Source organism: Stomoxys calcitrans, chromosome 2 (genome assembly GCF_963082655.1).
Source record: "Stomoxys calcitrans chromosome 2, idStoCalc2.1, whole genome shotgun sequence".
Lineage (NCBI taxonomy): Eukaryota > Metazoa > Arthropoda > Insecta > Diptera > Muscidae > Stomoxys > Stomoxys calcitrans.
The window spans coordinates 133,849,888-133,873,630 of record NC_081553.1 but is presented as its reverse complement, the minus strand read 5'-3'; the positions used below and the strand labels follow the sequence as shown (position 1 = coordinate 133,873,630).

At 37.4% G+C, this 23,743-nt stretch overlaps 1 protein-coding gene across 1 annotated transcript in view; it reads right to left on the bottom strand.

Annotated features, from left to right (window-relative positions):
* LOC106096077 (acetylcholinesterase) overlaps positions 1–17,054 on the bottom strand; it is a 451,106-nt gene extending 434,052 nt beyond the window's left edge. Inside the window, exon 1 of the mRNA XM_059361337.1 lies at positions 16,964–17,054. The gene's annotated coding sequence lies outside the window, so the exon portion shown is untranslated. The remainder of the gene's footprint in view (positions 1–16,963) is intronic.
* Between the last annotated feature and the right edge of the window lie 6,689 nt (positions 17,055–23,743).

Sequence of the window (23,743 nt, the reverse complement as noted above, 5' to 3'; positions counted from 1 at the left end):
AGACATGGTGTCAAAGAGAAAGATGCTCAATATGCTTTGACATTTCATCATGAATAGACTTACTAACGAGCAACGCTTGCAAATCATTGAATTTTATTACCAAAATCAGTGTTCGGTTCGAAATGTGTTCAAATTTTGACAAATTTTGTTCAGCGATGAGGCTCATTTCTGGTTGAATGGCTACGTAAATAAGCAAAATTGCCGCATTTGGAGTGAAGAGCAACCAGAAGCCGTTCAAGAACTGCCCATGCATCCCGAACAATGCACTGTTTGGTGTGGTTTGTACGCTGGTGGAATCATTGGACCGTATTTTTTCAAAGATGCTGTTGGACGCAACGTTACGGTGAATGAACACATTTCGAACCGAACACTGATTTTGGTAATAAAATTCAATGATTTGAAAGCGTTGCTCGTTAGTAAGTCTATTCATGATGAAATGTCAAAGCATACTGAGCATCTTTCTCTTTGACACCATGTCTGAAATCCCACGTGATCTGTCAAATACTAATGCATGAAAATCCTAACCTCAAAAAAATCACCCTTTAGTTCTGAGAGAGAAACAATAATGAAAAACTAGCAAAGGCGATGGAAAAATTACCCAAATGGCCGTTGGTCACATAAATTATTGCCAAACATAATTAAGTGGTTATCGCGAGGGGCTAAGCTTCAATCAGACCCAATTTTAAATAGGTCATAGCTGCTACAGAAGCTGCCCTTCATAAATAAACGGTTAATGGCAGACGATATAGTAACTGCCATGCTGGAATCGGAGGAGAATTGGAATGCAATAGACCCATTTAGGAGGAAGACATCGCCCGAAAGGCATTACAAGCAACACAGAGCAACCCCAGTGCAGATAGTGTATGAAGAAGTAGAGCAAGGCTATAACTGATGAGGCGGCCTCTCCGCGAGGTGATAAATACCATCTGGCAGTTCCACAGGATCGGAGATAGTAGATAGGGGTGTGGTGTAATGCGTAGAAATCGCGGATGTTTTTCAAAACGGGCTGAATACATCTTCCTAAGATTCCATAACTCAAGGGATGAAAAAATTACCGACGACAGACGGATGGACAACCGACGGAAGCACATAGATAGATCGACCAGAAAGTGATTCTAAGTCCAATCTAACCAATGCACTAAGTTTTAATACCCAGTACCACAGTAGTGGTGTAGGGTATAATGATAAAAATCAAGAAATATTTTCAGAATTAGAGCTGAGTGCAATTGACGAAACAAGAAGATTTAGAACATTCCAAGTAAACCCAAGCTGATGCCAAAACAACCTCAGCCATAGTTTCATCATCTAGTTGTATATTATATTAATGTTGTGCCAGATATATTTCTTTCGCCATTTTCGGCTGCTTAAGGATTTACCAAAATGCACCTCTTTGGTATCCTTGGATTATTTTCCAGGAATTCACGTGGTCACGCATGGTATGCAATAACACAGATATCCACAAAATGAATTAATACAAAATTCGAAAGCAAAACGAATTAAAAAAGTGTTCTCCAACACATTTTTAGATACCACACTCATACGCAACTTCAAAACAAGGCCATTTGTTGGATTTGTATGTGGTATTCTCACAACCACATACACGTGTTCCTGCATGTGCACACCTGGTGTGTCACCATCAGTTTAAATCTCCGGTGCGTATGACTATTGCTGTTTTGTCATACAGGCGGACATGAGTATTCCCTTGTTGAGAATCAGCTGTGACATTGTGAGAACAACTTGAATGTGCGGTTGAAACCTAACCTACCGCAGAACATTTAAACGCAGTTTAAAACGAAAGAGAAGCGTCTGTTATGTTTAGGCCAACAACATGGCCGTGTTTTAAAAACATAGGAAATAGTGCATAAGCAAATATTGAAGGACTGCAGGATATAATTTCTATGATCCAAATTTCTGAAAAATTTAAGTAGTTGTACATAAATAATGATTATACGAGTAATCAAGTAAAAGCGCGATAACTTCAGTCGGGCCGAATCTTATAAACCCTCCATTATGGATTGCATTATGGATTGGCAAGTTCTTTCAATGACATTTGATGTCTCTGATTTCATAAAAATCGGTCCAGATTAAGATATAGCTCCCATATATATGTATCGCCCGATTTGCACTTAAATGGCCATAGTAGCTACAATTTTGGGCACGGACTGTCTTGTAACTGCACTTAATATATCTGGAAAATTTCATAAAAATCGGTTCAGATTTAGATATAGCTCCCATATATATCTTTCATCCGATTTGGCTTTTAAGGCTGTAGAAGCCACAATTTTGGTCCGATCTTTAAAAAATTTTACATGAGGTGCTTTATTTAACGTCTTCACATGTGTGCAAAAATTCATAAAAATCGGTTCAGATTTAGATATAGCTACCATATATATCTTTCATCCGATATGGCCTTTTAAGGCTGTATAATTCACAATATTCGCCCGATTTTACATGAGACGTTTATATTGATGTTCTAATACGTGCGCAAAATTTCGTTAAAATCAGTCCTAATTTAGATATAGCTCCAATGTGTATATTTCATCTGATATGGACTTTTAAGGCAGTAAAAACCACAATTTTGGTCACATCTCTACAATCTAGGACGTGAGATGCTCTATTTGACGTCCCAGTATGTGTCATTAAAATTGGCACAGGTTTCGATATAACTAATGCCTATATACTTTTTCAAATATACAGTGCGCGAAATACACATAGGTTCACCCAAAAACCTAAAGAAAAAACTAACAATTTTATTTCTTAATTATATATTTTTATACCCACCATCGAAGGACAGGCGTATATTCATTTTGTCATTCCACTTCCGACCCTATAAAGTATATATTCTTGATCAGCGTAAAAATCTAAGACGACCTAGCCAAGTCCGTCCGTCTGTCTATTGAAATCACGCTACAGTCCTCAAAAATAGAGATATTGAGCTGAAACTTTGCACGGATTCTTTTTTTGTCCATAAGCAGGTTAAGTTCGAAGATGAGCTATATCGCACTATATCTTGATATAGCCCCCATATAGACCGATCAGCCGATTTAGGGTCTTAGGCCAATAAAAGCCACATTTATTATCCGATTTTGCTGAAATTTCGGACAGTGAGTTAAATTAAGCCCCTTGATATCCTTCGTCAATTTGGCCCGGATCGGTCCTGATTTGGATATAGCTGCCATATATACCGATCCTCCCATTTAGGGTCTTAGGCCCATAAAAGCCACATTTATTATCCGATTTTGCTGAAATTTGGGACAGTGAGTTGCGTTAGGCTCCTCGACATCCTTCGTCAATTTGGCTCAGATCGGTCCCGATTTGGATATAGCTGCCATATAGACCGATCCTCTGATTTAGGGTCTTAGGCCCATAAAAGCCACATTTATTATCCAATTTTGTTGAAATTTGGGACAGTGAGTTGTCTTAGGCCCCTCAACATCCTTCGTCAATTTGATCCAGATCGGTTCAGATTTGGATATAGCTGCCATATGGACCGATCCTCTGATTTAGGGTCTTAGGCCCATAAAAGCCGCATTTATTATTCGATTTTGCTGAAATTTGGGACAGTGATTGTGTTAGGCCCTTCGACATCCTTCGTCAATTTGGCTCAGATCGGCCCAGATCTGGATATATCTGCCATATAGACCGATCGTCCGATTAAGGGTCTTAGGTAAAGGCCACATTTATTATCCGATTTTGCTGAAATTTGGAACAGTGAGTTGTGTTAGGCCCTTCGACATCATTCGTCAATTTGGCTCAGATAGGTCCGGATTTGGATATACCTGACATATAGACCGATCCTCCGATATAGGGTCTTAGGCCAATAAAAGGCGCATTTATTGTCCGATGTCGCCAAAATTTGGGACAGTGAATTAAGTTAAATCCATTGACATACTTCTGCATTATGGCACAGATCGGTCAAGATTTGGATATAGCTACCAAATAGACCGATCTCTCGATTTACTGTTTTGGGCCCATAAAAGGCGCATTTATTTATTGTCAGATGTTGCCGTATTTTGGGACTGAGCGTTAAGTTAATATGTGGAGGGGCACATATTTCTTCGATTTGGTCTAGATCGATCAAGATTTGCATATAGCTGCCATATAGACCGATATCTCAATTTAAAGTCTTGGCCCCAAAAAAGGCGCATTTATGATCCGATTTAACTTAAATTTGATACATTGACTTATGTTAGGCTTTTCGACATCCATTTTGTATATGATTCAGATCGGTTTATTTTTAGATATAGCTACTAAAAAGACCAATATTTTGTTATAAATAGTTGAACAATGACTTGTACTTATTATTGTAGTATTTGGTCCAAATCGGACCATATTTCGATATAACTGCTATGGAACATAAGGTATGCATAAGGCATTCCTGGAAAATTTTTATTGGCAGAAGATAAACGAAAAATATAAGCTTTTACAGAGCAAACGGATCACAAATCGGGCGTTTGCAAAAAAGGAGGGAGATCCGAAAATGTTTTTAAAATTTTTTAATAATTGTGTTTAAATTACAGAACAAGATGAAGTCCTAGGTAAACCCGGAATCTTCAACAACGTCAAAAATAGATAATTAGACCAACTGCTTGCAGAGAAATATGTTTGCATCACAAAAAAGAATCCGTTTTTAAAGTTTTTAAATTTCTGATCGCCTTTTTTACGGAAAGATTGTCTTGTCCTGCATTAACTAGTCTCCATAAAGATAAAATGTCGAATCCTGGCTAAAAAATAAGAAAATAATTTCAGCAGTGATTTCCCCTTCTAGATTAGATCCACGCCCACTAGGGCACTTGACCCATTGACATACAGATTTAACGTGAGGCAGCCAATACCGCTATGAGATAGATCGAAGATGGAGCAGCTCATACCATCGCGGTAAATTCGAGGCGACGATAGGAAACCTGGAATGAAGATAAGAGGTTTCCGATGGGATGCCTGAGACGACACTTGAGGTCGAGAGCGAGGCACTGCTGCCAGCGTCACATTCTTGGACTGACGTAACCTTAGTATTGCCGTCTGGAAGATCATGGTACACGGATGGATCAAAGCTAGTGGATAGAGTGGGCCTGGGGGTCTACATTGAGAAGCCAGGGACTGAGACTGTCTGATCATAATACGGTCCTGCAGGCGGAGATCCGGGCGATCAAGGAATGTGTGAGGGTGGTGTGGTGCTAACGCAAGGACGTCGAGTGTGATCATCTTTTCTGACAGTAAAATAGACATAAAGGCAATAACAACCAGAGGGTAAGGCCACGGATGGTCTTGCAGTGTAAAAAGGAGAATAACGCCTTCTCTGAGGATGGCACAATCCGCCTCGTTTGAGTGCCGGGCCATAAACGAGTAAGGCGGAATGAAAGAGCAGATGATTTGGCGGTGTAGGCCAGGGGACTGCCGTCAACAAACTCGGTTAACCCGAGTGGACGCAGTCCGAGTTCAGGGCGTGGGCGATGAATACGCATGCAACCCTGTGGAACAGCGAAACGGTCGGTAGGACGGCGAAAATTCTATGGGGTCATCCGGACCGTGAGAGGACGAGGCTATTACTGAAAGGAAGTAAGAAGGAGGTCAGTATAGCTTTTGGTGTCATAACGGGACACATGGGACTACGAGCTCACTTATGCAAAATCGTTGCGGCAAATGATAGCATGTGGTATCTAACAGATACCTGTACTTACGTGTGAACACGATACCAGACATGAACCAACTTAGGGGAGAGGTATGGGAAACAATTAAGAATTTTGTAAGTAGCAAGGAATACCTAACTTAAAATTTTATTTTTCGAGGTTACTTTTAATTTTTAGAGCGCACAACAAGCCGATTACTGGCTTAGGTGTATGTACATAGTGGCATGGAGTGGAATAAAATCTGCACCCTCTTCTCAACCTAACCTAACCTCGCCTAAATCGATTGCATTATCGCTTTTATTTATTTATTTTGCACAATGTATAAGATCTATATAAAGTTAAAACCCGATAGGGCCCGTACTTGTCATGGCTGTAAAAGTCACAGAAAAGTGCCACTCCCTAAATTTATGGTAAATCGAGTAATGATTGCCAACTCCAGAGGCTCAGGAAGTCAAATTGGGAGATCGGTTTATTTGACAGCTATATCAAGTTAAAAACCGATTGAGACAATACTTGGCTCAGTTATTGAAAGTCAAAACAAAAATTTATGTGCAAAATTTCAACCAAATCGGATAAGAATTTCTAGAAGTCCATGAAGCCAAATCTGAAGATCAGTTAAGAAGGTTATGAGGTTATGAATTTGAACCATACTTTGGCGCAGTTGTTATAAATAATAACAAAACATAATGTGCAAAATTTCAGACAAATCGGATAAGAATTGCGCTTTCTAGAAGTTCATGAAGCCAAATCTAAAGATCAGTTTATATGACAGCTATATCAGGCTATGAACTGATTTGAACCATACTTGGCACAGTTGTTGGAAGTGATACCAGTCATGTGCAAAATTTTAATCAAACGGGTGGCCGTTGCGCCTTCAAGGAGCTCAAAAAGTCGAATATAAACCACATGGCAGTTGTATCAGGTTATAAACCGATTTGGACGACACGTTTCACAGTTGTTGGAAGTTATTAAAATCAGATTCAAACTGCGCCCTCTAGAATCTCAAGATGTCAAATCGAGCGATCGGTTTATATTGTAGCGATATCAAAACATAGACCGATTTGGCTCATTTACAATTCCAACCGTATTTGTACAAAATTTCAAGAGCTAAACTTCACTCCTTCGAAAGTAAACGTGCTTTTGATTGACGGACGAACAAAGCTCACGATCAAGATTATATTACAAGCGGAATGACGAAATTAGTATAATCTCATTCTGTGGTGGAGGGTATAAAAAAGAGAATTTAGAAAATTCTCTTGCTTCGTGCATTCGAAAAACATATGTTATTAGTTGAGTTTCTGTGTGACCCTATAGCTTTTAGTGATAGTCTGCAATCAAAATCACTTTGATTAGCTTACTTGTCGCTGGAGGCATACCCAATTCCCCTGGAATGTGTAGAGTAGTTCCTTACAAGCTCGTCTTCTTACGATTCCCTTCTATATTTCTTTAGGCTCGCACCCAGAACAGGTGAATTTTTAAATATTTTTAATATCCGTTGTGATCTGCAACAGTCAAAATAGACTTTTGAATTCAGAAATACGTTCTCTAGAGATTAAATGTTTGTCTGGCTGTCTTTAACTCATTATTTCTCAGCCATTCCAACACTTCGTATATTGCAAGGTTCTCGTTTGTAACTCACTATAGTTAAATGGTAAATTTACCGATATGCCCAATCCCAGTTCTTCAAAGAATACCGCAAAGCCCACTTGGTCATCCTGTCTGGAACCACCTACATACGTTGTATAGTCAGGAATATTGCAGCCCCAATCGGCCCCATCAGATATAGTGATGCAAAACTTTTATCACACTGCGGTTCAAACAATGGGTTGTCTACATTGCCAGGGATACAGGGCGCAGCTGCTGTCGCATTCTCGGCAGCATTATACATCTATCAAGGGCAAGTCCACTGAACTAGTCGCCTCCATATACTAAGGAGTTCTTTAGCTGTCAAGGAATATACAATGGTAGCATTTCTTGACATTGAAACCCGGATTATAACCTTTCCGTCATTTAAGTTCTAAATCCTGTATTTTATGCCATGTTACAACAACAAATTTTGCCCATGAACATTCCACTAAAGAACAGGGGCAAACTTCTCACATATCAATAAGTGCATTCCGATTCAAGTTTAAGCTCAATGATAAGGGGCCTCCGAGCCGAGTCCAAACGGCGTGACGCAGTGCGACACCTCTTTGGAGAGAAGTTTTACATGGCATAGTACCTCACAAATGTTGCCAGCATTAGGAAGGGAAAACCACCACAGAAAATTTTTCTAATGGCGTCCAGCGTTATAGGCGGACATGCTATCCTCCGCGCTACGGTGGCCCCATGCCATGTTACTATGCAAAAATAAAACCAATTTTCGATGGATTAGGTTAGGTTTAAATGGCAGCCTGCCGTCAAATTCACTTAGACAGAAACTATGATTAAGACGTCTTTTCTATCCGGCGACATCAATGCGGTAGATCTCTTCAAGTCAAAATTAGTCCATATAATTTCAAAATGCTCACAAAACTACCAAAGAGAAAGGTCCCTTAGCTTTATAACAATGGTCGCAGCAATTTGTCTAGTCGCAATGTCCAGACGCATTAGATGTAGCATTCAATTCAGTGAATCAGATAGTGTCGTCCTCAGTGCGGATGTGATGCACAAAAAAGCCATTCATTGGATCCGGCAGAGTGTTGAATAGTAGGTGGACTTTTGAAGCGCCCTCCACCAGACCTCATCTTAATATAGCATTATAGGTGTGACAACTGCAGTATATACCCAGTGCGTGTCACGAGGTTTAAGCTCACAATATTCCCAATGGCTCTTTTGCAGTTGTATAGGGCAAGAGTTACTTTTCTGGCCCTTTCCAAAATGCTGGATTTGGAGTTCAATTTCCTGTTTAACAAAACACTCAGCTATTTTACGCTTTCAGTAAACGGAACCTTCTTTCCTCCTAAGGAGACAGGTGCCACTGTAGGTAACTTGTATCTGCTGCTAAATATAACTTCTTCTGCCTTGCACAAATTTCCGTTCCAAAAGTGATCTTTTGGTAGCCCAATTCGCTGTCGCACGTAGAGTTTCCTAAAGTATATCCCTAACAGAGCTTGGAAACTTACAGAAGAGGAACACCTCCTTTAGGTGTTCCTCTTCTGACCCATCTTTTTAAATCTACAGATCCAAAGCCTGCCGTAAAGCATCTTTTAGTAAGTAAGTTTTTAATTAACTTTTGTAGAGTCCATTGCAGGATATTGAGCGGCTACAGACCATTTCGTTCAATGCCTTCTATTCAAAGAATAGTACAGCAAAGAACTTTTAAAAGTAAGGCAAAATGCGTGATTTTGCTTAAAAGCATTTGACCGGCTTTCTGTATCGCGATTTCTGATTCGTCGAAATCTTCATCAGCAGAAATTTTTCAAATGGATCACGTTGCTCTGCATTCGTCTTAAAGAGCCCTGTTCAAATTCAGATGTGTGCTTTGCAAAATACTTTATTGGGTTGATATGCAGAGCACCATGATTCATGGCTCTATTGAATAGTTTTCCGCCGCCCTTCCTTAGACCAAGCAATTCTGGGTCAACCATGGCGATCGCTGTTTGCCCCTTGGCTTGGATCTAGGACAAGCTGGTACAAGAGATTCATTCGGGGCCTTCGTGATCCGCTTGAGCATTATGTCTATGTCCCCGCAGTTTCCACTTTCTTTTCTGGTCTAGAAGGGAGAGTGGTATTCTGTTTAGCCGAGGTACCACTTCTACAGTATTTTCTCCAAGGCTGAAACTAATATAACTATGATCAAAGAAATTGTGGCCATCTAATACTTCACAGTCGCATATCCTTCCGCTTACATCTTCCAATACAAAGGTCGCATCTCGTACCTCATGTCTGTTCCTGGTAATGAAGCTCGATTTATACCCTTTATAACAAATCGCCAGATTGGAAATTTAAATATATTCGATAAGCAGCTCACCCCTTTCGTTGATATACGAACTTCCACATATCTGGTGATGTGTATTAACATCACTTTCTACAAAGAAGCGGCTTCAACCAGCAACGTAAGGCTTGAAGGAGGCATCTATGAATCATGTGTCATATATAGGTAAGGTAGCCAGTAATGAGACTTATTTATTTCAAGGATGGCTACTACTCAATCTTCAGTGCTTAGCTACAGAAAAAGAAAAACATTTGTACTGCAAGCTCTGTGTCTCCCATTCTCTGCCATCAGGAAGACCATTAGTGCCGCCGAAGCGATCTTATAATGGTGGAGATTTATCTGTAGGAACCGGACCCCCATTGTTGCGTTCGCCTCATCTTCTGAGTCTGCCATGAGTTCATCCTCACAAGATTCGTTTGATCTTGTCATGATGAGTTGCCTTACTCATTGGTAAAAGTGCCAAAAGATGCTACTGTGATCAAGACCTGTGTATGGACGTATGTGATATGCACGTACATGTACACGTATGGACTCTTGTGTATGTCACATAAACTACCTCAAACGCAATGTTATTGTGTTTCTATCTTTGGCTTCCCTTTTCCATTTGCAATCTCAGATCATTGAGCTCGTCTCAAAAGAGAAAAAAACAAAAGTTGTAATATTTAATGATCTTCGCCCTAACAGGCAAAAAAAAACTTGAAAACAGACTGGGCTTAGTTAAATTCAGTTTATTAAAATTTCAATGTAAACATGCTATTACATACTAAAAGATGCATTACAGCAGGCTTGGGATGTGTGGAACACCTCATGGAAATGCACTGTTGCACTATGGGCGGAAATAAAAGAAAACGGCCAAAATTAGACATTTTTCATGTTGCAGATACCAAAATTAAGCTTGTGGAATTGTAGGGGGAAGTATATCAAATTATTTTAGAATATCACAGCAAAAAAAGGGTTTTGAAAAAAAATTGTTTAACCCCATAACAAAATTTTATTAAAAATTATAGACTAAGTACAAAATAAAACTATGGACAATTGTATTTATAAAAATTAGTTTATGGGGATGTAAAAGTCTAAGAATTTGTAAAGTTTTGTATTAAAAATGTTGGTAATGTTTAGTTTTAGACAGGCATAAACCAAACTTACCGTCAATATATGTTGTTCCTAGTTTGCAATAAGAGAGCTCTAGCACATATAGAGCTCTCTTATTGCAAACTAGGAACAACATATATTGACGGTAAGTTTGGTTTATGCCTGTCTAAAACTAAACATTACCAACATTTTTAATACAAAACTTTACAAATTCTTAGACTTTTACATCCCCATAAACTAATTTTTATAAATACAATTGTCCATAGTTTTATTTTGTACTTAGTCTATAATTTTTAATAAAATTTTGTTATGGGGTTAAACAATTTTTTTTCAAAACCCTTTTTTTGCTGTGATATTCTAAAATAATTTGATATACTTCCCCCTTAATCGTATAGCGTCACCGACCATTAACCAACATTTAAGTTATATAACTTCAGCAAAGTCCCCTTTACAACAATGCTAAAGGAATTTGTCTACTTTTTTGTGTTTTGGCCGATATAGCCACTTTTCTGATTTAACGGCTTCAGAAATATGTCCTTCCGCTTTAAAATAAAATCGCTATAACATGAAAGGGGAGAGAGGTATCCACTTGATATTTTACACAAACTCTATTTGATAGAGCAGATTAAGTATAGCTCCCATTTAAGCCTTTTATGTGAAATTACTTCTTGGTTCATAAAATTCTAAACTTTAATTAGAAAATGCTAAAATTGGGCATTCAATGCAAAATGATGACATCCAATACGTAAAACCGAATTCAGGTATAACTCGAGGTAAAAAGTCATTCATGAGTTAAATATTGTAAAGACTTGTCAATAAATGTCCATACAATTAGTATATAAATGCATTTAAGGTAACACGTGTCTGAGGTAGGTATACCTATTTCTGTACCGAATGCAACGAAATTCCATTTGCGTTGTTGGAGGTGCAAAAAACTTATATGTTGCAAATTTCGTAAAATTGTTTCATAAACTTGCGTGTTATGAATCCATAAGTGGAATTTTGGTACCGAGTAAATATGGAAGCTAAATCAAAATCTGAACCTTTTTCTATAATATTCAGCACGAATGGTGATAAATTCCAAAATTAAAATTTCGGGAATATTTGTTGCGGCTTGCAATGGCTTTTAAAAATCTGAACCGATTTCTATAAAATTCAACGGATACATGAGGATATCTTAAGAAAATAGTATGTGTCAAATTTCGTAATGATTGGTTGATTAGTTGTGTATAACAATGCAATTTTAGTCCAAATCGGGCGACATATACATGGATGCTAATATCTCCCTATATAATGCACACTAAGACTTATATTTTTGACTTTATTTTGATCATCACGATGAGTTCTTTCGAAACAAGAAAAACCAATTGTGCTATTTGGTCTTGTATGTCAAAAGTTATAATTCCTATAATGCAATCGATGCTAAAAGTGGTATATTTTTGGCACCCTGCATTGTACCCGGTGCCACTACCGGGTGTCTTAAACTTGATTAACGCGAAGCCTTTCGGGTCGACGCAGTCCGAGTTAAGGGCGTTGGCGACGAATGCGCATGAAACATTGTGGAACAGCGAAACGGTCGGTAGGAAGACGAAAATCCTATGAGGTTATCCAGATCGTGAGAAGACGAGGCTATTACTGAAAGGAAGTAAGAAGGAGGTCAGTATAGCTATTGGTATCATATAAGGACACATAGGACTACCAGCTCACTTATGTAAATTCGGTGCGGCAAATGATAGCATGTGTAGGGCATGCGGGGAAGATGATGAGACGTCGGAGCATTTCCTTTGTCATTGCCCGGCTTTCGCGTCTATCAGATAGCGGCACTTAGGTGAAGACACAATAACAGACATGAACCAACTTTGGGGAGTGGTATTGAAAACAATTAAGGATTTTGTAAGAAGCACGGAATCCATAACTTAAAAATTTCTTTTTAGAGGTTTCTTTATAGATTTTAAAGCGCACAACAAGCCAATTACTGGCTTAGGTGTGTGTCCATAGTGGCATGTGGCGAATTAATATCTGCACCCTCTTTTCAACCTAACCTAACCTAATGCCAAAGAATTAATATACAATATGTCTCTGCAATTGTTCAAAATTTCATCAAAATCGGAGCACTTTTTTGGGTTTTATTGTATTTTGGCCACATTGTCCCATTTCCGCCCACAATGTATCGCCTCTACTTGGAAGTATAGCCATTAACAATTTATTATTGTCTCTGGCAGAAAAAGGTATAAAAGTGGTCGCGTATGCTGATGCCGTGACTATTGAGGACAGGGAAAAGTTTTACAGCACTCTTAGAGATATACTTCAGGAAGTTCTACGTGCAACAGCGAAGTGGGCTACCGAAAGTGGTCTAGGTATAAATCCGTGCAAGACAGAAGTAGTTTTTTTTCAGCAGCAGATACAAGTTGCCTACAGTGGAGCCTGTCTCCTTGGAAGGAAAGAAAAGAACGTGGGTGTTTTTCTTAACTGGAAATTGAACTACAAATCTAACATTTTGGAAAGCACAAGAAAGCCAACTATTCCCCTATACACCTGCAAAGAAGCTATTGGCAAAAGTTGGGGCTTAAACCACGTGTCATGCACTGGGTATGTACTGCAGTTGTCACACCTATAGTGCTATATGGTGCTGCGGTCTGGTGAATGGCGTTTCAAAAGTCCCCCACTGTTCAATACTCAGCCGGATGAGAACTACGTCATCTTTTGCACTGAATTTCATGCTGCACCTACTGCCTCTGGACATTGTGGCTGGACAAATTTGCTGCGATCATTGCTGTGAAGCTATGAAAGCTAACTCTCTGAATTTGGAAAAATGTTTTCTCTAAAATGTTTTGTCCAAAATTTGTCAATTTTGGGATGACCTTAACATATATATTAGTTGGCCTTCTTTAAAAAATACATAAAAATAACACCTTCTGGAAGAAAAAAAAAAGTTATAAAGGAAATAATGATGTTACTTTTTTGCAAAATTATGCAAAATTTTGTTTTTTTCTGAAATTTTCGATTCAGAAGTGAATAACTTTTGATATGAAGGGACAATTTGCACAATTTATTTTAATACTCGTAGAATTTTGTAACCTTTCTAACGATGTCTAAATATTTTCAATCGGTTTCCAAATAGCCTCACAATTTCAGAAATACCGACGACACCTTGGTCAAAAAAATTTTTTGAGTCCAATAACTCATAAACCGTTAGAGATATACTGGACATTTTTAGATGTTTTTGGTGGGTTTTACGAACTCTATCTTTTAAAAGAAAATCAAGCCGATTGATTCCTTATTTCACATACTAGAGGTGACTAACTTTCAAGCCTCATGGCCTCTGGACCCACTAAGGTCCCCAAATTTTGCATACTTATTGGAAAACACACCAACATTGATTATGTAAAGTTTCATCTCTATCCGTTCAAAAGTTCTAGAATTACTAAATTTCCGATTTAAGTTTAAGCTCAATGACAAGGGGCCTCCTTTTTTATGCCGATTCCGAACGGGGTGCCACTTGCGACACCACTTGGTAGAGAAGATTTAACATGGCAGGATTCCTCATAAATGTTGCCAGAATTAGTAAGGGGTAAAACCACCGCTAAAAATTTTTGAGATGTTCACACCTGGATTTGAACCCAGGCGTTCGACGTCATAGGCGGACATGCTAACCTCTTTGCGCCACAGTAGCCAGTTCCAGAATTTTTTCCAAGATTTTTCGATTTGGCAATACTGTGCAGTGTTTTTGGAACACATGAGTAAAGGCCTAAACAGAATGAACGCATTGAAGAGCGTCGAGTTGAAAAATGCAACTCTGCAAACAAATGTTAATAAACAACTTGCAACAGTTAAAAATGTTTAACTTTGACGACCAAAAATGCTACATAAAGTGTGGCAACACTGAATGACGCTCGGTTTCAAGCGCCAAAGTTGAACATTTTTTAACTCTTCCTCGTTGTTTTTGTGGAGTTTGTGTGCAGAGCTGCATTTTTGCTACGCGACGCTCAAAACCAAAGCTCAACGGGCTTATTCTGTTTTGGCCTTAACTCTATGCTAAAAAGAAATTAAATTTGATTGATTATAAGTCAATCTGATATAAAGCAAGTATGTCAAACAGAGTTTTACATATATTAAGTAAAAAAAATTTAATTTGTCTTTCTTTGAAAAAAATAAAATCTATTCTATTCTTCCAATCCCGCTAAAGCACACTTTTCTTACAAACTGTCCCACTTTTACCGAAATTGTCCACTTTTTCAGAAGTTTTCACGCTTTTTATATTCCACACCCTTCCTGTGGAACTGAGTTAGTATACAGATTCACCTAAACCCACCTTTTGGGACGATCTAACCATGCCCATCTGGCTGTCCCCTACAGTATTCAAGTTTAAACAGACAGACATTTCAATTTCGTTGCAACAATGTGGTATTGTATTGACCGACCGGCCACCACAAATGTTTTTCCGATAATTGTTTATTCGATTCAGCAAACTTGGGCACATGAACGTCCTCATGAAAGTCTCTTTTACAAACAGGGTTTTATAGACATTTGTTGGAATTTGGATATAGCTGCTCTATATATTGTCTACCCGATTTGTAGTTATGACGTTACTATGTTAGTGGACAGATTGTTAAGAAATGTGCCACGTGAAGGATTGATCAGACTTGTAAATAAAGCCTATAAAATAATTTTCCACAGATTGTTATGAATACTTGTGCCGCCAAATCCCGCCTTTTTAATCTGGAAATCTCACTTTCTTGCCAATTGGGGTGGTCAGGTTAATTGTACCCTACAACACTACTACCACAACTTAGTGCATTTGTTTTTAACACCTAGAAGGAAGAGAGATATTCCTATTGACAGGTATTACGGATCAACTCAGATTAACTTTCTGATTCGATTTAGTTATGTCCGTCTGTTTGTCTATGTGCCCGTCTGTCTGTCCATGTTAATTTGAGTAGAAAGTACGATAAATGTCTCAATTTTCATCCGATCGTCTTCAAATTTGGCACATGCATCTTTTTTGACCTAGAGACGAAGCCTATTGAACTGGAATGAATCGGATAAGATTCGGATAGAGCTCCCATATATCTTTATGTTCGTCCGATTCGGATTAATATTACAATAATATGGTCAACTGATACTGACGAAGTTTGGCACAAAAAATCCTCTTATAACTATCGACAATGCTGCGGAACTTCATAGATATCGGTTCAGATTTAGATATATGTAGCTCTCATACACATGCATTTCCCGATTTGCTCCATTAAGACTTTTTTAAATCCATTTATCAACCGATCTTCGCAAAATTTTGCACAGTGGTTTCTTCTAAGACTCCTATAATCTGAAAGGATTTTAGTTGAAATTCCAACATTTCAAATTTTAGCAAATTTCAACGACATAGCCAGCATACCCAATCTGATGTAGGGTATCAAAAAGGTCGAATTTGCCCGAATTAAGCCCTCCTTACTTGTTTTCTAACTAAAAAATATTAAAAGGTCACAATTTCCATATGCTTGCCTCTAAACTAACTTAACCCAACTCTTGTTTGTGTCACAAATACAAACAGTTTTGTATCCTAAAGTTGATGTTCGATATCCAACTTAGCTTAGGACTTCAAAAGAGCGACAAACAAATACATATAGGTAGGTATATTTGAAAAAAGAACAATATCGATCATACGCTGGAAAAATGCATGGTACGTTTAACAATTGGGGAGGAGGTAGTTTAAAAATCCCACTCGCGCGACCTGAGAAAAAGAGAAGGAAATATACGAAGGAACATTCAACGAATTATTATGTGAGCACAACAATGGGGCCTCCCCCCGCCTCTAGGCAAGCTAAAATAATTGTACTGCAGCTATTTGAACTTTCGTCAGTTTTTCCGTTCTCTGTTTTGTCACAACAACAACAACATCAGCTATTCGAGACAATGCAGTGTCCTTAGTCCCCCACCTCATCCCTTTAAGTCAACAGCTTTGGCAGCAGTTATTAAACAATTAAATGCTTGGCCAGTCACCACTCGATTGGAACCCAGTGGCTGGCTATGTGAGTATAATTAAATTGGACCTCCATATAGTAATAAGCAAAACATAATAATAAGCTGCATAGACTTTCTACGAATCCTGAAATTGGATTTTGTATATTTAAGCACAAACCATTCAAAGCACACACATACACACAGCCGAATGCACGCATACCCGACAATAACACCATGTATGGCTGTTATAAAACAACAAGGGCCATATAAAACGCCAAACGAAGAGGCAAATAAAAAAAGTGCCTAAATATATGCTATAATTTTATGACATTTGTAAAGGATTTCAAGAAGTATATTCTTTTGCACCCACTTATTGTTTATTTTCAAAAATGTTCTTTGTCGGAATGTCGACAAACTGATTCGTTTAAGTACTTTTCAGACTGTTCTGTTCTTCACTGAAAATTTGGTTTTCATTCTTTTATTTTGCTTATTTTCTTTATTAAAATTTCTTCCGTTTAACCATCAAAATATGGGAAACTACCGACCGCTACGAAAGCAACTCACGTTAGAATAGCACCCGGGATAGAATTTCGTTTCGTTTTGTCATACATTTCATTTTCGGAGGTCCTTACCAAGCAAACACACACACACAGCCATAACACAGTCGGAAAAGCATCAGTTTTTGTTTTACCCTCGGCATATTACGGTACAAAAAGCTTTTATCTCCTGTTATAACACTTTGCCAACGTGATAGTTTGATAACACAACAATATTCGATGGCCACACACTCTTAGAAAGAGAGAGAGAGAGAATGAGTGAAAGAAAGGAGAACCTGGCAAATATAAAACAAAACAAGAGCTTTTTTATTCCCCATTTACCCACCGGCCGGAACTTTGCCTGATTTAGAGCCAATTGTTAGTTTTATTGTTTTGTTTTACTTTTCAGCTGTTTTTCACCAAAAGCTATCAGCCACCAAGTTATTCCTGAAATATGAAATGAGCTTTTGCCTAAGTCAGTGAAAAACGAATTGAGGCATTCGGTAATATTCATTGTCTGTCTGTCCTAAATGTAAAAACTAAATGAAAGCGCTTTGCAAGAAATGCGCCTAAAAGCATGCAGCAGTTATAACTTTTAAGGCAAATTGTTGTGAAACTTTTCGTTTTTTACCATAGCACAACTAAAAACTAAAACATAGCACATAGCACAACTAAAAAGAGTAGAGTTTTAAAAACTTAACAAGATAGAAACAAAATATTTCATTTCGGAAATGCCACGATATCGGGTAAAGAATGCGCCTGATATGGGCTTAAGACTTAAAAGCAAGACGTATCATATGGCAGCTTTATATATCCAAATATATTGTAGTAAGATATGCACTCATATGTTAGTAAGAACAGCAAAAAAGTTTGCGGAAACAACAGAAAATCTGCTTAAAAAAAATATTCTCTTAAAATGACTAAAAATGTTTATTAACATATAGAAATTGCTGTAATTATTGTTTTGAAATTCATAAATTTGAGAAAGTTTCCTTCAATAGTTACATAATTGTAATTTAAAATCAACAGACAATATTTGCTGTTCTACGGGAGTAACCCACACTCGGGAAAGATTTTATAGGGCTTGATATAACGCACAATTCAAAATTTCAACGAAAGCGCTTCATAAATGCCCCAATACTTAAAACGGGTGTTCGGTCTTTTTGGCAGCTATATGCAAACGTGGACCGATATGCACTATACAAATAAAGCGTGCTACCCACCCACCATCATGTTACCCATAACTGAGTTTGTATCTGAAGTCATATAGGTACTTAGGGGAGTCTGTATCACCATATTGACCGATTCGGAACTGATGTTGTAAGTCATAAGATAGGATTTTGGGCCAAATTTCAGCCAAATCAGGTGAAAATTTAAGCTTCTAAGGGCTAAAGAAGTAGAATCCGGAAATCGGTTTACATGTGGGCTATCTCCAAAACTGAACCTATGTGGCCCAATTGCAATCCCCAACGACCTACATCAATATTAAGTATATGCGGCTAACTTTACGCCTTCGACCGCTATCGTGATTTCGACAGACAGCGGACGGACATGGCTACATCGACTCAGAATGCCGAGACGATCCAGAATATATATATTGTACTTTATGGGATCGCAGATCAATATTTCGAGGTGTTACAAGCGGAATGACTAGATTAGTATACCCCCATCCTATGGTAGTGGGTATAAAAAATAGTTTTTTAGCCATAAACGTCTACCCAAAGAGGTGTCGCACTACGACCCACCGTTTAAACTCGGCTATAAAAAGAGGTATCTTACCATTGAGCTTAAACCCTATTCCTTAATGGAGTATTCATGGGCAAATTTACATTTGTAAACTTCCGTTCATGCACGACGAACCAAATATTTCGGACAAATCCGTGCATAATTATGACCACATTATTGAAATATGATTCAAAATCGAACGAGCATATTTCGACCAAAATCAGTGCACATAGTAGAAGTCTACAAAAGCATTGTACGAAATTTTGAGAAGATCGATAACAAAGGCTCAAGATGTGAAAATCGGCCGATTCATAGATACATATGTGAGAAATATCTAAATCTAAGTCGATTCGCGATGATAATCGGCGATAATGACATGAGTTATAAGACAAACATTTGTGCCCACAGTGCGAAATGGCTGGTGCTCTAAACGTGTGGTGCTAACGATATTTTTGTTCTGGTTGCCTAATCATTCTTTTGGTTAAGAATTGATTAAGCTACATTACAATTACTGATGTCTTATTTTCAAGTTAAAACATTTTTATGTTTTTACTAACAAATTTCTCTGAGTGTACAATAAAAACTAAAGCAATTTTTTTATAGGTTTTTGTGAAATTTTCATACTTTTAAAATCTGTTTTTACACATACCATTGTAGAAACTAGGTTGAATTCCGCAAGTTCCAGTCCATGAAAGTCATAATTTGTTTTTATTTTGCAGTTTTAGTTAAGCTACTTTAGCATTAATTTTTCCAACCATATAAGCATAGGTCACAAAAATATATTCTTTTATCGGGTTAATACATACCTCTCTCTCAATGAAAAACACAATTTTTTGTTCACAAACCTGTTTGATAATGCCAAAAGCACGTGGTAATACTTAGTATGCACCCGCTGAAACATATGTTGGGTTTGACAGCTTACAGATGTGCTACTGGACCTAATCAATCAATGTAGAATCGATTCCTAAAATCAGTGGAATGTTTGTGATCGATTGAATAAACAAGTTAAAAATTGAGTTTAGAGGCGCTAGATCGGTCATTTCGGAAATAGTGGATCAGTCCGATATCGAAATACCCTGTACGGATGTCAGTGGTACTATAAAACTATCCACGAAATCGATATTTTATAGCCAACAAGAAGAGTGGTCAATCTTTATGGGGCAATGGTAAAAAACATTATCTGTTCAAAGTTTCAGCTCAATATTTCTGTTTTTAAAAACTGTAGCGTGATCTCAACAGACGGACGGACGGACATGCTTACGTTCAGAAATATATATTTCAATGTGTTACAAGCGCGATAATAAAGAATAAAATCTGTTTTTTAATTTTCGAGTCCCAACGGCATGCCGCAGAATGGCACCACTTCGTATTCAGCATTTCTCAAAGGGTAACTACGCTGATAGAAAAATAACGGTATTTGCCAATGCCGCCTGCTGTTATTTTGTTTGCGTCATTAGCAAAGATTTTAAATACCATTTGGTATCAATTCAATACCAGACAAACGAGGCTATTAAAAATTGACATTTGTATTCTTGTCAAATAACGAGGCTATTATAAAATATTTGTTAAACAAATAAATAAAATGTTTTAATACAATTCTGTGGAAAACGATGCTGTGTTGGTGCATTCATGTAAAACCCACTTAATTAATGGCATCATTTGCTGAACACAAAGAACTGAGGTTGGTCACGGTGTAACATTACTTTTTGTAACTATTAACATAAATAATCCAAATATAATTAGATTTATATTATCTTCATTGTTTTTTTTTTTTTGTTAGGGGGTGGTATAATCAATAACGGTTTGACGGTATTAATACCAATAACGGTCTGGTACTAAACCAATAACATATTGGTATTAAAAACAATACCAGTTCGCTTATAAGTCTAGTACTAAACGGTTGTAATCATTTTATGTTTCATCCATACCATTGTTTTTATACAGTACGGTGTTGCTTTACTATCAATACCGTATGGTACTGAAATTAACACGTTTGGTATCAACTTTTCTCTGTGTGTACAACTGAAATTTTTTTCTGATATTCTCGTTAGAATTCAAACCAACCGTCATAGGTGGAATTTTATTGCTGTCCCATTTTTAGAAAATTTTTTGTGGTTTCAGCAAACAATTTTCGAGTTTTGTTAATAAACTTCTCTGAGGTAAGTAAAAACGGGGTATTCGTATCAAATTTGCAAATGTTTTTGAACGGCTTCTATTTTTAGGCCGAAACTAAAAAATTGGTTTAGATTTTGCAGTTCAAGAGAAATCATCGTGGAAACTTCACCCAAATCGAATAAGCATTGCGTCTTGTATAGGCTAAAGAATTAAAATCGGGAGGTAGGTGTAAATGGTAGCCATATGCCATCCCCTACGATATGGGGTACTATGCCAAGACTATCGTAATTAGATGGGAACAAAATACCAGACATGAACAAACTTAGGGGAGTAGCATGGAAAACAATTAAGGATTTTGTAAGTAGCACGAAATTCCTTAGATTTTCTTTTCGAGGTTACTTGTTAGTATTAAGAGCGCACAACAAGCCGATTACTAGCTTAGTTGTATGTCTATAGTGGCATGGGGCAGATTAATATCTGCACCTTCTTTTTAACCCAACCTAACCTTGTAATGTCCAAAAACTCGATTCCTGCTCCACAGTCATGCGATTGGGCTTTAGAATAGAGGGGGTTTACCGAATATTATTGCTATATAGCAACAGAATTTTAATTAAGTTCTGTTTTCTTTAGTTAATTAATCGTTTATTTGTGTTCTAAACATTCCCCGTGCTATTTTAACTCTACCATCAGAATACAATTTCGCCACTTAAACACACCCAGAGAAATCATTGATTGGAATTCGATTATAGATTTAAATTGATGATATTGGTAAATAATTTCTAATTGTCAGGACCAAATATCAGTAATTTTCTTAGTTCAACAGTTGACTTAATTACGATACTATTGAAAGCATTAAATGAAGATGTTCATATTCAATCTATTGGTTGTGCCAATCATTTGCATAAAAAATAAATTTGTTTTGCCTCTAGTTGTTGTGTCAACTACTTATTATTTGAAAATTCCTAACTGACTACAAACAAAGAGTTAGCTCACAACTACGATTTCAGTCATATTCATACTATTTCTGTTTTAATTAGTACTTCAACCAATTACTTCAGCCACCCAAAACACTTGTATTGGCACTTCAACCGAATGTGACATTGTCATTTACTTTCGGAACAGCATTAAAGTTATTTCTTCTCTGTGTTAAGTATGAGAGTATTTATTAGTGCAAAAGTAAATGTCCCGTCTGGACTTAAATAATTACACTACGTAAAAGTTTTAGAAGTCTGTATTTCACTTCGCGCACATCTTATTTACGAGGAGCTCACTGAGTTGATTGAATAAGCCTGCATAATTCAACTGTTGGTTATTGGCCATGATGCGGCTATTTCATCATGTTGGCGGGGTCCATTTTGTTATAAAAGCTCTAAGGCACGTGAAAGCGATTTGCGGTTCCCATCTGGATATTTATTTGTTTATTGTAGAAAATCTATCATCTTTTTGCATATTTACATATTCGAAACTTTGGATACCCATCATCTGGGGTATATATGTAAACCACCTTTCGTCAAAATCAGGTAAAAAATGCGTACCTTATGCCCAATAACAGCTATATCGAAATATGTTCCGATTCTGACCAATTACTAAGAAATACAAGTCATTGTGCAATTGTGTATAACAAAAATTGGTATTTTTAGTAGTTATATCTAAAAATAAACCGATCTAAACCATATACGACACGTATGTTGAAAAGCCTAACATAAGTCACTGTGTTTCAGTGAAATCGGATAACAAATGCACCTTTTATGGGGCCAAGGCTTTAAATCGAGACATCGGTATATATGGCAGATATATGGCAGGACAATAAATGCGCCTTTTATGGGCGCAAGACCCTAAATCGGCGGATCTGTTTATATGACAGCTATATCCAAATCTGAACCGATCTAAGCCAAATTGAAGAAAGACTTCGAAGGGCCTGACTCAACTCACTGTCCCGAATTTCAGCCAAATCGGATAATAAATTTGGCTTTCTTGGGCCTAAGACCCTAAGTCGGTGGATCGGTCTATATGGCAGCTATATAAAGATATATTTCGATATAGCCCATTTTCGAATTTAACCTGCTTATGGACTTTATATAAAACAGCGTATCAGGCAGACCACCACAGCATTCATACGATTCAGCCACCTTAACTCCTTTTGGCAAAGGAAAACGCCAACATGCAGGATGTATGCCCGCTTGCAACCAGGGACAACACGCCACAATTGATTTGTCTACCACGCTGTCTAATTGTGCACTATTAAAATACACAAATTAAAACAAACATTACAAAAGCAACCGTAAACATGTTTGTAAACTTTTTTATCAACCTTTTTAACTTCTTTTTGCTTATTTTTCCATTTTATGTTCTTTTTCCAAAAAATAATAGTAAAATGTTTAGCCAAAATAAAACAGCTGAAGCAAAACAGCTGTTTTAGAGAATTCGAAATTCCCTCTCCCAAAAATTTCCTCTCCCCATTTAAACAGAATATGAGGATTTTATTCGAGGGAGAAATTAATCCCCTGGGAGTTTATTCCCAGGGAGTTTTCAGAATTGGGCTGTTAGATTTTTACGCTGATAAAGAATATATATACTTTATATGGTCGGAAATGGATTTTTCGATGTGTTGCAAACGGAATGACAAAATGAATATACCCCATCCTTCGGTGATGGGTATATATAAAAAGGAAAAATCTGCTCTTTTAATTTTTCCATACAGTACCATTTTTGGTACCAATAACAAACATAGGGCAATGACCTCAATTTCAACATTGTTTGTCACTACTGAACTG